At 43.9% G+C, this 14,760-nt stretch overlaps 1 long non-coding RNA gene across 1 annotated transcript in view; it reads right to left on the bottom strand.

Annotated features, from left to right (window-relative positions):
- Window positions 1–7,394: 7,394 nt before the first annotated feature.
- Window positions 7,395–14,760, bottom strand: part of LOC146063640 (uncharacterized) — a 39,850-nt gene continuing 32,484 nt past the window's right edge. Inside the window, exon 4 of the long non-coding RNA XR_014471628.1 lies at window positions 7,395–14,509. This is a non-coding gene — a long non-coding RNA (uncharacterized LOC146063640). The remainder of the gene's footprint in view (window positions 14,510–14,760) is intronic.

Here is a 14,760-nt window from a genome sequence, read left to right as displayed (position 1 = left end):
TGGATAGTAGGGGTATGAAAAAATGGGGTGCATTTAACATCGGAGCCCAGATAATACATAAGTACCAGTATTTTCAACACTATATTATTTAATAAATTACTTACAACACTCTACATAAAAAGAAATGAGACGACACATTTATACAATTTACCTTTTTTAATTTTTAAAACATTTTTTGGGCTGGGATGGGCAAGATTGTTGGGCAAGATTCATTGAAATATATAAGGAAAACAACTGCCTCAGTGGAAGGAACTATCGCCTCCAGGGAAATCGGAATGAGGCATACAACAATTGATTATTACAGTAGAACATTGTGATCAGTGCTGCAAGCTTCCAATGGGTTCAGAAGAAGAAGCAAATATGTCGAACAGTGGTTTGTGGAGGAGCACAACGAGCATGGACATCGCAAAATTCAGAAGTACCGTACTGTGACCTTCACAAACCGAAATTGTGGTAAAATGAGCAAAAAAGTTTATCATTGAACAAACAAATCAAGGAGAAGAACAAGAGCATTGTTGCAAGCTACTAAATTAAAAAAATCAAGCCAAATTTGAAAAAATAATTATTGAAAATAACGCTCTTCATCTGGGGTAGGGGTTTGTGTACTCATTAAAGCTGTGTACACACCACCAGACAAAGAAGAGGTGTCAGTGGCAAATGACATAGGGGTCCCCAGCACATAAAAAGAAGGGGGAGGCGGAGGATTAACCAGCGCAGTGTTCGTAGGGCGGTGATGTGGGTAGTTGGGCGGTGGGGGCAATTGCCTTTGGCTCGTAGCATATGGCAGTACGTCACACTCACCAGACAAACTTTTCTCTGATGCGCACATCATACAGCAATATACTAACCGCTTAAAGTGGCAGAACTGGTCTGGATCCATGATTCACATTGCTTCCTCTGCATACCTGCAACAATGCCCTTGGCCACTCGGAAAAGAGCTGGTCGGCTGGGCGGGCTGTCTCCTCCTGGGCCTCCTTGGGGGAGCTGATTAAGTGCTTGCCTCCGTAGGAGCCACTACCTCCGACACCGATCCAGACTCTTGTTCCGGCTCAGGGGGAACTCCCTAGAAAAAAAAAGTAAAAAATTATAATATCATTAAATTTTACAGTCGTTACATGCAAGACATGTCATACCAAAAACTTACTATGTCCGCACTCTTCAAATCACTTGACGGAGAGTCATCATCTGTAGGAGTTCCCTCTGTTCCTCTCCTTAAAGTTTGTTCAATGATGAACTTCATTCGCTCATAATACCACAATTTCGGTGTGTAAAGTTCGTGAGTCTCGGCTCCTGAACGTTGCGACTCTAGGACTCGATTGTGCTCCTTCACCACCACTTTTTACATATTTGCGATCTTCCTCCGAATCCACCAAGAGTCTGCAGCACTGTCACGGGTTCTACTGTAATTAATCAATTTTCCGTATGCCTCCTTCCTTTTCACCTGGTTACGATAGTCCTTGTGTGAAGTTTTCCAGAGGCAGCTATTTTCCTTATATAGTTCAATGAATCTTGCCCAAAAATGATGTCCCATTGTTGCTGGCATTTCTGAAAAATATAAAGCAAACAAAAACATTTATGAATAATTGAAGGCTATACTCCATGTAAAATAAAATGCACTGGAAAGGTAATGATTAATATGCAATATAACTCCACAAACATTTACCTTATTCACAACAGGAAGATTGCCGACGTGGATAGTGGGGGCAAAAAATTATCAACTGATAACAGCAACTACAATAGAAAGATAAAAAAAAAGGAAATAAAATAATACATGCCAGTACAATATTAAAAATCAAGTACAATATTAATTACATTTAATTATATACTAATACAACCAGTACAATAACATGGGTAGTTGTTTCCTAGAACTGCGCCTTTCGCATCGCATAGCGTACCGTGTTTAGTGCTGTGCGATGTGATCTTCATATTAAGTGCTTGTGCAATGAAATATCGCATAGGATAGCATGCCAGCAAATGGGATGCAATGCGATGCAATATTTCATTGTACAAGCACCCATGCCATGAGATGTGATGGGTACTTACAATGAGATATAACCCCCACTATCCACGCCATCCCGAAGCATGGCGAGGGCAGCGAGCCCAACGAGGGGCAGTGCTATGCAGTCTCCGACCCTTTCATACCCCCACTATCCACGTCGGCGTGGAGTTGCTTATATATAGTGTGGCGAGTGCAGCGAGCCACCGAGCCCGAATCGTGGCAAGCGGACGCGGAATACGAGCCTGAATCGTGGCGAGCGGACGCGGAATACATGTAAATTAATCCATGTCCCCACGCGGGGCTCACTGTGCTCGCCAAACTTCGGGCTCGGTGGCTTGCTGCACTTGCCACACTATATATAGTCAACGCCGACGTGGAAAGTGGGGGTATGAAAAGGTCGGAGGACGCATACCGCCGCCCCTCGCCACGCTTCGGGATGGCGTGGATACTGGGGGTGGCGTTGACACTGGGGGTGACACAAAATGATGGAATAACATTGTAAGCACACATCTGTGTGCTTGTGCAATTAAAAATCTAATCGCATCGCATGCCGCAATGTTGCGGGGGATGCAATGCGATTTCACTAAGATGCAGTACAATTGAATCTTGTGCGCCGTTCTACGAAACAAGTACCATAAATTGCAATAGCAAGCTGCAGTGCCGTTAAATTAATAAAAACGTGACACTGCAGTCTGCTCCGCCAGTATAGTTACAAAATCATGACACAGCAATCTGCATCAACATCATGACAGCAAAGTCTGCTCCAACAGTTAAAAAACTAACATTACACACCAACTTGCACATTAATAGCAACATGACACATCATCCTGCTCCACCATTACCATTACAATAACATCAACATGACACCGCAATGAGCTACACCTGTATAACTCTATTAACATAAAATAACAGGCTAGTCACCCTGCATTACAATCAGAAAAGACAGGCTATTCTACTTTTATTATTACACCACTCACTGCACATTTTCACCCCCCCACACCCCCTCCCCCTGCATATCTTCACCCTCCCTGCACATCAACACCACCCCTGCACATTATAACCTCCACCCCCAACCCTGCACATGATACCCCCCTGCACATGATCACCCCCCCTGTACATGGACACCACCCCTGGACATTATCACCTCACCCCCAACCCTGCACATGATACCCCCTGCACATGATCACCACCCCTGGACATTATAACCTCACCCCAACCCTGCACATGATCACTCCCTACCCCTGTACATGGACACCACCCCTGGACATTATCACCTCACCCCCACCCTACACATGATCACCCCCTGCACATGATCACCACCCCTGCACATGATCACAATATCCACATATGCACATGATCCCCCACAGTAACCAGTAACCCCCCCCCCCCTCATGATATCTTACTTTATAGCAGGGACAGGGAGCCAGGGATGAGCTGCGCACCGTTGTCAGTCCGGAAATGGACTGGAGGGCGTGAAGTCGCGTCGTATCGCATCACACGCATTGTATGGTACTCCGTACCATGCGATGTGACGCGATGTCCATGTTAACTACAGAAGAGTGCTTGTACAAAGAAATATTGCGTTGCATCGCATGGCACGCATTGTATGGTAAACCGTACAATGTGATGTGACGCGATGTCCATGTAAACTGCAGAGGAGTGCTTGTACAATGAAATATCGCATTAGATTGCATGGCACTAAATGCCATGCAATGCATGCGATGCAATATTTCATTGTACAAGCACCCATGACATGTGATGTGATGGGTGCTAAATATGATATACCACTATCCATGCTATCCCGAAGCGTGGCGAGCGCAGCGGTACGCATCCTCCGACCTTTTTATACCCCCACTATCCACGTCGGCGTGGAGTTGATATTATATAGTGTAGAGAGCACAGCGAGCCACCGAGCCCGAAGCTTGGCGAGTGCAGCGAGCCCCTCAAGGGGACACGGATTACTTTACATGTATTCCGCGTCCCCTCGCGGGGCTCACTGCACTTGCCTTCGCTTCGGGCTTGCTGCGCTCGCCACATTATATAATATCAACTCAACGCCGACGTGGATAGTGGGGGTATGAAAAGGTCGGCGGACATGTACCGCCGCCACTCGCCACGCTTCGGGATCGCGTGGATAGTGGTGGTGTTTAAGGAACACATTCATCCCTGCAAAATCATGCAACTGACACAGTTGTGGGGTCCAGAAAATTGTATCTATGATTTACCTGCTGGTATCTGGCCGCTTGGAGCTGGTCTATGTTATAAGCCCTCCAGCAGTCAGTGTAGATTGTCGACCCAGGCTCCACATTGTCTATGATGGCCGACATTAAAGTGTGGGCATCACAGGTGTCCACCTTTGTCGCAAAACACTGCCCTGTTTACCCCCAAATACCCACTGCTGGGGTAACATGCGGCCAACATTGGACTGTCTACTCACAAACAGGGTCTCGTCCACTTCGACAATCCTGTCAGGGCCACCAATACGGCGCTGCGGCCTGCCTGTTGGATCATCAGATCCAACAGGCAGGCCTCCCACATCCACTTCTTGTAGAGCACTGTCTTCTTCGATATAGCCAGCTCCTGCTGGCAGTACTCCACCGAGGTCATCTCCTGAGCCCAGGAATAGATGAACCTCACCAAAGTGAGGAAGGGTAAGCAGCACCCGGGGAAAAATAGTGCTGCTTGCAGGCTTGTCTTCAGTCAACATACCTTCACATGTTACCGCCACATCCCTTCCTTCAGGCTCAGCCGCATAGCATGCCCATTGCCACAATTCGCCTCCATCGGCAACAAGTGATTGCCTCAACCTCGGTCAGGAGCAACAAAAAGAGATTCAGCGCAGATGTCATTTCAGCCGAAATAACAAGATCACCAATCGGAATCAGTGTTTGCGAAAACTAGCCAAAAAAGTGGGTCCCGGGGACCCTTCACATCTAAAAATTGGGGTCCTACCTGACCTTTTCTGGGTCCTAACAGAAATTAAGGTTCTACTATCAGTCTAACACAGGGGTTCCCAATCTTTTTTGATTCACGGCACCCTAGAGAATCAGAATTTTTTTTACGGCACCCTAGGTCCCAAAATTTTTTATTAGATTGGGTTTATATGCAATTCTTAGTGGCAGTTATGTGGTAAAGGGCAGTATTTGCTTCTGTTTGTACACATTCTATGATTGGCAGCCACCAGCACTGGTTTTGCTCATAAATAATTAACCATTAATAATTTGAGTTGGTCCTAGACCACCAAGCCGTGGCACCCCTGCATGTGTCCCGAGGCACCCCAGGGAGCCACGGCACACAGTTTGGGAACCACTGGTCTAACAACTTAAACAGAAAGAAAGAGAGGTAAACAGTTTTGTAATGCAGTAAGCAGCTTTATTACAATAAATTTAAAGATGACACACTTACATAAGCAACATCATCCAAGTGATTAGAGCATTGCTAATGAACCATGTGCACTGCAGGTGGGGCAGAATAACATGTGGAAAGACATTTAGATTTGAGAGGTGATTGTGTACTTCAAACTGATATCTGCAGTGTAAAAATTAAGCTGTCGGGCCAGAAACAAAGCTAAACCAAATCTAACTCTTTCTGCACATGTACATCAGCCCCCACCTGCAGTGCTGTTTTGTCCATTAGCAAACCAGACATGCTTTTCTTGCTATTAAACTTGAATTACAACAGTGGACACCAATGTTAGGTTACTTTTTTTACAAGAACTTTTGGTACTCTTTAACTAGAAGGGCGCCCATCGCGGACATCGCGGGCATCACATGCACTAAAAAATCGCATGCGATGCGACCGACGCGATGCCTGCGATTTCCCATAGGGAACAATGTTAAATCTCCCAATTGACCCGATTTTCCTGTTCAATGTCTCAATTGACCCGATTTTCCATAGGAAACAATGTTAAATGGCCCACAGAGGCCAAATAGGCACCCTGAAGTGTGATTTTTCTAGAAAATGGAAATAAGTGTGGCGCTCCTATAATTCTGCTGCCTGTATTTCCAAAACCCGTGGATCAATCCCTATTGATCCAATAAATGCATGGGTGAAAAAGAAGGGGTAGGGTTCTGGAAAAAGTGGCGCTGAATGAAGAATATCTCTATACTTATCTTTATATGGTGGGTCTTCTGGTTGATGGTATTTTTTCTTGAGAGTTCGTCTCCAGAGCAATGGAAATATGAAAAGATAAGATTTGAAAAAAATATAGCGATATGATGATCTATCTTCTGACTGAAGGTTTAATCAAGAGAACATCCAGTGTTGGCAAGGGAGCGTACCTTACTTACACTGGTATGTTGTATAATACACATATAATGGTATCTTTTTGGATAATGGGTGCGTACCCGTACTCACGGCGTATTAGGTGTTGTCACTCCTCAAAAGGTTTCTTTTTGGATATCCTTGTTTGAAAGAAAGTGTGCAATTCTTTTGTAATAAAAAGAATTTATTTTCATAAAAAACACACCAAAGTTAAAATGTTTTCTTTAAAAAAAATGTGTCTTTCACTCCTACGGTGTAATGAGGGAGGTAAGGAGATAAGGTCCTGATCCACAGGGTAGTACCGGTATACACCCAGGTGTCAAATAGTGGGATCTTACCTGCTCTCCAACCATCACCTCAAACACTTTTCAGATAGAAAGGCACCCTCCTCCTGCCAACGCGTTTCGAGCTGTGGCTCTTTATCAAGGCATCACCCTGAAGTGTGAAATGGCCCCCACAATTGTTAACGCCACCCCATGATCAACGTCAACCCGAAGCGTGGCGAGCGCAGCGAGCCCGCGAGGGGTGGCGGTACGCTTCCCACGACCTTTTCATACCCCCACTATCCACGTCGGCGTGGAGTTGAGAATAGAAAGTGTGGCGAGCGCAGCGAGCCACCGAGCCCGAAGCGTGGCGAGCGGACGCGGCCACCTTCACAGGTATACGCGTCCCCTCCCGGGCTTCACAGCTGTCCGCGTCCGCTCGCCACGCTTCGGGCTCGGTGGCTCGCTGTGCTCGCCACACTTTCTATTCTCAACTCTACGCCAACGTGGATAGTGGGGGAATGAAAAGGTCGTAGGACGCGTACCGCCGCCCCTCGCGGGCTCGCTGCACTCGCCACGCTTCGGGTTCACGTTGATCGTGGGGTGGCGTTAACAATTGTGGGGGCCATTTCACACTTCAGGGTGCCTATTTGGCCTCTGTGGGCCATTTAACATTGTTTCCTATGGAAAATCGGGTCAATTGAGACATTGAACAGGAAAATCGGGTCAATTGGGACATTTAACATTGTTCCCTATGGGAAATCGCGGGCATCGCGTCGGTCGCATCGCATGCGATTTTTTGGTCGCATGCGATGCGACCGGCGCGATTTTTTTTTACTAACGATGCCCACGATCAAAATCGTGGGCGCCCTTCTAGGTAAAGAGTACTGAACTTTTTCTTCCACTGAGTTATGTACCACCAGTAAATTACAAAATATCATTTTACAGATAAATTGTGTAACGAATTGCAATGCAGGAACAGCAAATACGTGATACTTCAACTGAAAATAATTGTATGACAATATCAATGCTATTGTATTATATCCCACAAAAATAATAAAAATATCCAAAATGATTACTGCTTAGACTGTTTATTCTGGTAAAAACTATGTGAAAGTTTGTCTCTAAGGAGACAGGACAAATGGGTGTTCAAGCTTAGCTTCCATTTTTAAATAACATTTTAAGAAGCCACTGACACAGAACAGTGATGGCAGAGAGCATGCCACCAATATCAGATTCACAAACTACTGGTATAAGTTGCAAAAGGAGGCAAATTCTTCCACGTAGTAGATACCAGTGGATTTGACAAAGAAGATTATATTAACCAAAACAGTTTAGAAAAAAGTCAAAGACAAAAAGACATTAATGCTTTAGACTGGTAGGTACAGGCACGCACCCAGCTAATTTTGATTACCTGGCTCATTCATAATAACTTTAAAGTAGTGTAACTGTTCCATTTATGTTGTTTCTCTTTAGTTTCTTTGCAGCAACTTGTACAGTAGTCTGGGAATCTGATAATGGTGGGCCCATCAAGGACAGCAGCATCAAATCTTTCAATTTACCATCAGTCAGCCTATTTCGAGAAGTAGATTTTATTCATTTCATACATGAAAAACCACGTTCTGCATGAGCTGATAGGAATTGCTACAGCAATATTAGCTAGCATTCCAAAACTGGGAAATTCCTGTTTGTATTCTGAAATGAGGATTTTTATAAAATCATCAACACTTCTCCCACGAAAGTTAGTACAAATATGTTTAAATTGGAGAAAGCTACTACGCAAATCCTGCTCATCAATTAGATTTGAACTACAATAGTGCTGAATTAGAACTTCAAGTTCCTCATTTCCATACTCTTTTAATTCAGCTGCTAAAGATGGATAATGTTTGGGATTTATAATCACATCGAAACAGGTCAGTAGACCCAGGGCCGTTTCTAGAGGCGGACAAGCCGTGCAGCAGCCCGGGTGCCGCGCGGCTTGTCCGCCTCTGAAACAGCCAGGGCGCCCGGCAGTCTCCCCCCCAACACCCCGTAGCCGCTTCCGCCGCCGCCGCCGTAGTCTCCCAGGCCGGCCCGACTACACGCTGGAGAGGGGAGGGGAACGCATCGTGCGTCTCTCCGTCCCCTCGCTCAAGTCACTGGGCTGCCGCTGTCAGCCAATCAGAGCTCGGGCGCGAGATATGAATGGCTGACGGCTCAGCTCAGGTACACACACTGAAGGGGAAGGAGAGAGGCAAGATGCGCTCCCCTCCCCTCGGAAGCAGCATAGACAAAGTGAGTTTGGCACTGTGGGGGCATATATTTGTGGCACTGTGGGGGCATATGTGTAGCACTGTGGGGGCATATGTGTAGCACTGTGGGGGCATATGTGTAGCACTGTGGGGGCATATATTTGTGGCACTGGGGGGGCATATATTTGTGGCACTGTGGGGGCATATATTTCTGGCACTGTGGGGGCATATATTTCTGGCACTGGGGGTATATGTGTGGCACTGGGGGCATATATTTCTGTCACTGGGGGCATATGTGTGGCACTGTGGGGGCATATATTTCTGTCACTGGGGGCATATGTGTGGCACTGTGGGGGCATATATTTGTGGCACTGTGGGGGCATATGTGCAGCACTGTGGGGGCATATATTTGTGGCACTGTGGGGGCATATGTGTAGCACTGTGGGGGCATATATTTGTGGCACTGTGGGGGCATATATTTGTGGCACTGTGGGGGCATATGTGTGGCACTGAGGGGGCATATATTTGTGGCACTGTGGGGGCATATGTGTGGCGCTGTGGGGGCATATCTGGCTCTGTGGGGGCATATTAGTAAACGGCATCAGTTGTGCGGCAGCGGCACATGGGGTATAATGTGTAATGGGCATTACGATGTGGGGAGTATTGTGTAATTGCCATCACAGTGTGGGGTCTAATGGGCAACTTGGTGTGCGGTGTAATGTGTAATTGTCATCACGGTATGCGGCGTAATATGTAATCGTCATCACAGTGTACGGCGTAATGTGTAATTGGCATCACGGATAAATAGTGTATAATGATTTAAGTAGCCTGTCATTGTTTGGCCTTGATCTGTGAGGCGTACTAGGTCACTGTGTGTGGCCTTCAGCCGGCCAACTTAAGTGCGGGAGGACAATAACAATTCCTGCAGCAACCAATGTCTGGTCATGCAGGTTGCAAAAGTGTGATATAAGGTAATTGTTTTCCTGCTAGACCACGCCTTACATTAAGCCACACCCCTTTTAAAATTAAGCCACACCCCCTATTTCGGCGCAATTTCTATGATACCATGTTATGTATTGGGGGGGGGGGCGCATTTTTTTTTCTTCGCCCTAGGAGCTAAATTGTTTAGAAACGGCCCTGAGTAGACCCAAGGTTTCCTCAGGGAAACGTTTTTTAAGGTTTGAAATTACAGCATCAGCAAAGCGATGTTTGATCTTATCAGTGCAAAACTTTTTGTCAAAAAGCAGACCTCGAAAGGAAAACTTTTCATTGAGCAGCCCCAGGCTGGACTCCTCATCTACACTTACACAGTCTTCATGAAATTGTAGTTCATGTAGCCCCTGACAGGATTTTAGATTCTCAATAGCATATATGCAATTCTGAATCATTGGTTTAATTTTGGAGAACAAAATATTTCTGTACTGAAACATATTATTCAACTTTTTTATGGGCTCCAAAATATCCAAAATGACAGAAAGGAGTGCTGGAAAACTAGGAACTTTAATTTTAGAAAGTAGCCCTTTTGCTTTTGCTTCACTTAGATCCCTGTTTCTCTAGCAATATGCTCCAGTTATTGAATTACTGCAGGATAAGATATTAAGACAGCATTAACTGCCTCGTTGAAACTCAACCACCTAATTTGTTTGGGTTCTTTTTTTTTTTTTTTTTTTTTTTTTTTTAATTGAGTCTTTATTTAAATTTTTCACCATATAAAAAAGAACAATACAATTACAATACATGACGAACATAAAACACTACAGCAAGTACAATATGTACAATGATTACATCTGCGTCAGAATATACACTTATCCTAATGACAATATACAGGTCTAGGTAAACATATTAGATAATCTTATGAACTTATCCCCCATTTCCTGGTATAATTATTGGAGGGGAAAAACCTATCTAACTTGCAACCTCCCCACCACCCCTTATGCATCCCCTTATAGGATACGGGAAATCAGAAAACCCCCCCTTGGCAAATACTCTATATATAGCGATATCAATTTGTGCATAAATAAAAAAGAATACTTTCCTATGTATTTTTCCTAAATCAAAACTTAGTGTTAAATATCCAATGTATACATATACTCTTCAATCAAAAAACAATCAAATTAGTGCAAAGTGTTTATATTTATATCAACCACTTCCTACCCACCCTTGTCTACTTATGAATGATAATATATACCGTGTACAAATCTTAATTTTAATTTAATTCAATAACCCTTTACCTCATTACAAATTCTGTGATAAATTGAGCGGTTCCAATAATCCCATATCCCATGATACTTTAAAGATGATCCCCGAGATGCGTATACAAATTTCTCATGCTCGGAGGTGGAGTTTACCAAATTGATCCAATCGGCCACTTTCGGACCCATAGAGGACAACCACTGGCGGGCTATAATAACCTTAGCTAAGGCAGACAGATTTTTTAGAAGTTGTTTAACATCTCTAGATAATCCCCCTTCTTCCCACACCCCCAGTATCAAATTACTTTTACTCAAAGTGGTTCTAGGGATACCGATATGTTCAAGAATTTTGCTTATCCCTGCCCAGAAGTGACTAACTCTTCTACAGCTCCATAGCAGGTGAATAAGGGTCGCACCTTCTATACCACACTTGGGACATTTATCCGATCTAGAATTTGTGTATTTCTTTAATCGCACTGGGGTCAGGTACGTACGGTGCAGAATATTAAACTGTACCTGCTGTACCCGTATGGAGTTAGTTGCATCTTTCGGAGTAGCAATAGCTAATCTCCACCTAGCCCCATCCAGAGGGGGAATATCCTCCTCCCATTTTATCCGAAGGGCCTCCAGTTCCTCGTCTTGTGTGTAGGAGTGAAGGTATTTATATATCTTAGATAGACGTTTTCCCGTCCCCATAGATTTTATATATTTCTTACACGGGGCATCAGCCAATAACCGCCTATCCTCATTTCTAAATTGAACCAAGGCACTCCTGACTTGCAAATATTTATAGAATGCTTCCTTCGGAAGGCTGAATTCTACCTGCATCTGGCCAAAGGACTTCAACCCTTCTCCGAAATACCATTGTCCTACTGACCTAATCCCTAGCTCATTCCACCACCTCAGGCCCTGTTGCTCTCTTAGTTGACTCAACGTGTGTAAATACATAAAGGGTGTATCGGGATCAAGATCGGAAAATTTAGTAACTCTGCATGACCACCACCAGACTTTTACTGCTTGACTGACTATGGGGGGAAGATCTCTAGATAGCCCCCTCATCATCAATCTCTGTAAAGGAGTAATAGCTGGATTACAATGATTAATTAAATTTCGCAGCTCTTCTGTGACTTCTTCTGGTCTAATCCATGAACATAAATGAGCCAACTGGGCGGCAATATAATAAATTTTAAAGTCCGGCAGGGCCAGCCCGCCCTTTTCTCTATCACGACTCAAAATATCCAGCTTTACTCTAGGTCTCTTTTCCCTCCAGACAAAGGATGAAATAATACTTTTTAACTTCCTAAAATACAGATCTTTAATAAACACCGGAGACTGTTGCACTATATACAAAAATTTTGGCAAGACTACCATCTTGACCATATTTACTCGTCCTATTTGAGACAACGGTAATTTAGACCAACTTCGGCATTTGGACCTTAATTCAATCATAAATGGGTCAATGTTATCTGCAATAAAATCTGTTGATTTACATGCGAGAACTATACCCAAATAACGGAACCTTTCCACCCTTTTTAAAGGAGTGTTACTGCCCACACTTATCTCCTCCCGCTTACCAATTTGTATATAGTTAGATTTATTCCAGTTCATAAGCAGCCCAGAGTAGATCCCGAAGTCCTGAATATTTTCTATTACCGTGTAGAGGTCGCAAGGTGTGCCCTGTGGGGGCATATGTGCAGCACTGTGGGGGCATATATTTGTGGCACTGTGGGGGCATATGTGTAGCACTGTGGGGGCATATATTTGTGGCACTGTGGGGGCATATATTTGTGGCACTGTGGGGGCATATGTGTGGCACTGAGGGGGCATATATTTGTGGCACTGTGGGGGCATATGTGTGGCGCTGTGGGGGCATATCTGGCTCTGTGGGGGCATATTAGTAAACGGCATCAGTTGTGCGGCAGCGGCACATGGGGTATAATGTGTAATGGGCATTACGATGTGGGGAGTATTGTGTAATTGCCATCACAGTGTGGGGTCTAATGGGCAACTTGGTGTGCGGTGTAATGTGTAATTGTCATCACGGTATGCGGCGTAATATGTAATCGTCATCACAGTGTACGGCGTAATGTGTAATTGGCATCACGGATAAATAGTGTATAATGATTTAAGTAGCCTGTCATTGTTTGGCCTTGATCTGTGAGGCGTACTAGGTCACTGTGTGTGGCCTTCAGCCGGCCAACTTAAGTGCGGGAGGACAATAACAATTCCTGCAGCAACCAATGTCTGGTCATGCAGGTTGCAAAAGTGTGATATAAGGTAATTGTTTTCCTGCTAGACCACGCCTTACATTAAGCCACACCCCTTTTAAAATTAAGCCACATCCCCTATTTCGGCGCAATTTCTATGATACCATGTTATGTATTGGGGGGGGGGGCGCATTTTTTTTTCTTCGCCCTAGGAGCTAAATTGTTTAGAAACGGCCCTGAGTAGACCCAAGGTTTCCTCAGGGAAACGTTTTTTAAGGTTTGAAATTACAGCATCAGCAAAGCGATGTTTGATCTTATCAGTGCAAAACTTTTTGTCAAAAAGCAGACCTCGAAAGGAAAACTTTTCATTGAGCAGCCCCAGGCTGGACTCCTCATCTACACTTACACAGTCTTCATGAAATTGTAGTTCATGTAGCCCCTGACAGGATTTTAGATTCTCAATAGCATATATGCAATTCTGAATCATTGGTTTAATTTTGGAGAACAAAATATTTCTGTACTGAAACATATTATTCAACTTTTTTATGGGCTCCAAAATATCCAAAATGACAGAAAGGAGTGCTGGAAAACTAGGAACTTTAATTTTAGAAAGTAGCCCTTTTGCTTTTGCTTCACTTAGATCCCTGTTTCTCTAGCAATATGCTCCAGTTATTGAATTACTGCAGGATAAGATATTAAGACAGCATTAACTGCCTCGTTGAAACTCAACCACCTAATTTGTTTGGGTTCTTTTAATTTAATGTCTGTACTATCATTGATTTTATAAATCTCGGGCAAGACTGACTCCCTGACAGGACTGTCATCAAAGAAGTGATACAGCTGTGACAAAGCTAGTTCTATCTGTTTAACCTCTAAAATATTTTGGCTGCTTGAGAGAGGGCTAAAGACACTCTGTGCACAGAACAGTGTATTTGGACTAAATGTTTAGCACCTTCCTCCATTAGCTTTACCCCTACACCATTTTTTCTACCCATCATCACAGAAACACCATCTGTGCCTAATCAAACCACTTTACTCAGATCAATGCCAAGCTTTCTAAAGGTTTGGAGTTTGCCTGCTACAATTGTGTTAGCTTTACCATCTTCAATACTAACAATATCTGCTAGTGTTGTTTTTCCAAGGCCCTCAGTGGTAACATACGTGATATAAATAATGAGCTTTTTGTAGTTTGCAACATCACAGGATTCATCGCAGATGATGCCAAAGACTGGAGATTTTCTAAGGTTTTCTTTAAGAGTTTCTCCAACAGTTTCTGCCAAAGTTTTCGTCATCTCGGATACACGTGAATGGTGTTGATTAGGAATTCTGTTCGGAACTGGACACCGTTGGCTTTCTGTAAGGAAACAAAAAAAAGGGTTGTTAATCATGGAATATAATACTGTAAAATATAGAAATCAAAATGACTCCCAGAACCACTGCATCCGTAGTCATGTCACTGTGTGTTAACATGAACAGGAACTGTGTAAAAGTACTAACTCAACACTAAACTACCTGCAGTTCTATCAAGGAGCAAAATGTAACCTCGGCAATCTGATCTTTGGCCATCCAATAAATGGTTCTTAATTGTTTTTCATCTGTGTCATC

The sequence above is a fragment of the Crinia signifera genome, chromosome 3 (genome assembly GCF_055691185.1).
Source record: "Crinia signifera chromosome 3, ASM5569118v1, whole genome shotgun sequence".
Classification (NCBI taxonomy): Eukaryota; Metazoa; Chordata; class Amphibia; order Anura; family Myobatrachidae; genus Crinia; species Crinia signifera.
This window is presented reverse-complemented; position numbering and strand designations above follow the sequence as displayed.